Source organism: Hibiscus syriacus, unplaced genomic scaffold (genome assembly GCF_006381635.1).
Source record: "Hibiscus syriacus cultivar Baekdansim isolate YM2019G1 unplaced genomic scaffold, ASM638163v2 tig00111621_pilon, whole genome shotgun sequence".
NCBI classification, from domain to species: domain Eukaryota; kingdom Viridiplantae; phylum Streptophyta; class Magnoliopsida; order Malvales; family Malvaceae; genus Hibiscus; species Hibiscus syriacus.
In genome coordinates this window covers 439162-443217 of record NW_024063138.1, presented here as the reverse complement: position 1 = coordinate 443217, position 4056 = coordinate 439162, and positions in this window count along the sequence as shown.

Below are 4056 nucleotides of genomic sequence, written 5' to 3'. Positions count from 1 at the left end.
ATAAGTGTGTTACCATAGTTCTATGTTGTTGGAAAACAACCTAAGGTTCAACAAAGCATAAGTTTCTCCTTGCATTTGCTCTTGGAGCTCTCTTTTACTTATTTCACTAATCATATGCAAGGAAATGAGTTACTAACTCAACTTAAAACTTGAAAGGAGGTTAAGGAAGCTTCCTACAGGTTAAAGTCTACCAAAATCAAGTTGGATTACTTAAGGTTTCTAAAACCCCTCTAAACCCCCACCTATGGCCACCATGGCCAGCTAAGGAGAAAGAGAGCTTGAAATTAAGCTCTAGTGATGTAGATTACAACACTTACCTCAAGAATCATTGACTAGGGATAAAGCTTAACAAAGTTCTCTACTTTGAGCTTCAACTAGGGAAGGAATGAGGAAAAGATAAGAGGAAAAGAAGACAAAAATGGTAAAGAAAATAAGAATATTAGGTGAAACTTTATTCATTCTTCTCAGTTGTGTGACCTTATTCCCGTTAATGGGATTCAACCTTTGAAATTATCAAGGGTATAATTGCCTCTTGGTCCCTCCTCCTTACAACCCAATCCAAAAATACCCTTTTTAAGTCTACATGGGCTCAAACTCAACCCAAGCCAAGCCCAACTTAACCCAAAGCTTCTTAATGAATAATTGGGTTTATCTAAAACCAATTTGAGTCAACTCAAAACTACTAACCTGGAATTAATAAGACACATATGATAATCAAAGTGACCCTATATTTAATTCCTATCGATAAACAATTCCCAACCGTACCTTTAAGGATGATTGTTGTTATAGTACCTCTGTGAATTTTGCAAATTTGATTCTCATATGTGATTTTGTCATTCATATTATCATATAGTTGATTCTATCAATGATGTTTCTGTGTGTATGCCAAATCTAGAGTGACCTGATAAACCTTTTCATCGTTTTTATAAGCAAATGTCTTCTCATATTTGATAGTTTTCTCCCTGTGAATTTCAAAATGATGTTCCTCATTCGATTTCTTATAAAGTTTAGCGTACGAAATATATTCTAAAAATGTGCATCAAATTCTCAACTTTCTCTTTATCTTCTTAATTGGATTTGTTATGGGCTTGACATTAAACGAATGTATTATTATTGATGTGCTATTTATGGTATATCTGTTAATGACCATACAAAGACGTTTAAATGGGTCCAAGTGTTCTTATAAATAAATGTCTTTCCAGTTTAGGGAGTACAACAACTTGTGTGGTTTTTCTACTAACTTGGCCCTTCTCGACACCCCTTTCACTAGAGACGTCCAAATTTTCCAACCCAATCTGCAAACATTCTAAGTTATTGATTCCCTTGTCTACTTGTATGTGTTCAAAATTTTGATTTTGAGGCTTCACAAGGGTGTACTGGGAGCTTTGCATGGATCACATGTGATATTCCCTTGCAGTTCCACAACATTTCCATTATCTATTAATATTCTTTTAACGGTGAAATCATTAATGTGAGCTAGTAAGGCTAAAGAATCATCAACAATTTTGTTTAGAACTTGAAAAGAATCTTAATATCTAAAACTGACTTGCCAATCCTCCATAGGTCAGAGTCTTTTTACAGCAGTTCTCATAGACATCACACTTCTTAGACGATACCTCTTATAAGATTAAGCTGAAGGTTGAGATCATTCTTTAATTACATTTATAAATCTTCTCATCGAGTTGGGTGAATGTTCCGATGAAGTTTGTGGTAAGGATTGCTATAAAAACTTCAGTTTAGCTGACTTTCAATCTATTTGGTTGCGCTCCACGTTCACCGCACTAATTGTTGATAGTAACAATTTAGTTATGTCGTTCGTGGGCAACTCATCCCTTCTGGTTTGAGAGGAGAGTTGCAGCCGATAAAGGATTAGTTGTTAACTGATAATGTAAGTGATAGATGAAAGAATCTAATAGAGGAAGAGTGGATGGATCGACAAAAAGAGAGAGCCATATTCTTAAGGTGTATATGGGTTTATGTATTGATCTCATGTGGCTGATGGTATCAAACCTAGGATCATAATTATTGTTTATAGCCTGACAAGATGAATAAATACGATCTTCAATCAATAGATTTAGGTCTTATCAGATTTATCGATTTTACCAATTGTCTTGTCAAGAGATGATGATGGGTCGAAAGGTTCAAATCATTCTTGAGGTATATTGAACCTTCTATTCTAGAGCTACAATACTTGTTTTTTTATTTTGTCTATTGTCATGTAAAAAAATAACGATAGGTCGAAAAATAATAAAAAGTTCAAATAATTTCAAAGATATATGCTGCTTTGACTCCGGAAGTGCAACACTTGTCTTCGAAGATACAATAGATCTCAAAATACGAAAACTTCCTTTTTAACATATAAGAGAGAGTAGAGTGTTATGATAGGAGAGGGAGAGGAGGTGGAAAGTGAATAGTCAGTGACACACTTCTCTAAGGTTTCCAATAAGAAAAAGACCAAAGAAAAGAAAGTGATTTACAGTTTACAATCCCTAGCGGGATGTAGAATAGAATCTTAAAAGACATAAATAAATAGAAACATATTAAATGTTAGATTACATTAGTCTTAGACAGCTTAAATCTTGTTTACAGCTCAAAACTTAGAAGCACAGTCTCCTATGCGATACCTTGGGAGAACACTTATACGTATAGAGCCCAACATTTTATCATCTAAATATATAACAGCCGCGTACCTAAGATATAATGTTACCAAATAAATTTATAAAATTTTAAAAATTAAAATATATTATTAATAAAAAATTTAAAACCTCTTGCTCTATCGCTGCTCGAGGCAGGGAATTAAGAAATGATAATCAAACTGTGCCGTACCACTATTTGCCACGATCCACGTGATCTCCCTCAATATATACACATTGAATCAATTTATCTCACATGTTGTCAGTGTAATTTAAAGACTTCACAAACAAATTGTGATATTTGTGGAGTATTTTAAATTCTATTGTCACCTGTACACATTATGAAAACATATAAATATATTAATCGTACATGTTATTCTTTTATACATGATTGCACAAGAGCTAACATTAGGGAAACATAAATTAACATATATTGCTTTGAGTGGCAAAGATAACGTTACTTTTTAAATAATTATTGATTTTAGTCAATTGAATGAAGAAAATAGACATGTAAAGTGTCAAACAGATTGAATGATAAGTAATTTAATACCTTTTAAATAATTTCTTAAATTTAAGTTCTATAGATAAAAAAATCAATATTGAAAAACATCATCATTTTGTTTTAGTATGATTTAAATCCGCACGAATCAAGTGACCTCAATAGTTAAAGGGATATTTGTTATCCCTAGAGGTTATAGGTTCAAGCATCAACGATTGCATGATATTTAAGTGTTTATTATCAAATGGTTGATAATCTTTCAAACATATACTATCACTTGTAATCAATCTAGATTAATTAAAAAATATGGTTCAAATCCACTTTAATTTTTATCGGAATTTAGTATAAATATAAAATATTAGAATATACTATAGACTAAAGAATCAAATATTATAACAACAATCAATTGATTAGTAGGATGAGAGACTAGATTTTTAAAACAATGTCAATTATTCGAATTTTAATATTTGTGAATAGAGAAAATTTGGTTGGAATGATCGTCCTCATAATTAGGGTTGTTGATGGACGGTTAACCGTATCGTTTAGTTTTAACGGTTACGAGATTTTCCAAACCGTAATCTAATTGTTAGGAAACAATAAATCACAAACGGTTAATCGTTATTAATAATTCGATTACAAGTTAACCTATTACAATTATTTTTTAAAAATAAAATATCAATAACGCTTTAAAGTTTCATAATTTATACTATAAAAAAGTGCAACACTTAACACATACTTACATAAGTGTAAGTGAATAAATAAAAAAAAAGGTAGCACTTAACACATACTCACATCACTTACACTGGTGTAAGTATGTACATCTCCCAAAAAGTGTAGCACTTAATACATACTTACACCGGTGTAAGTATGTACATCTCTCGATATAATTATAAAAATGTTTATAAAAATTCATAATCGTAACAT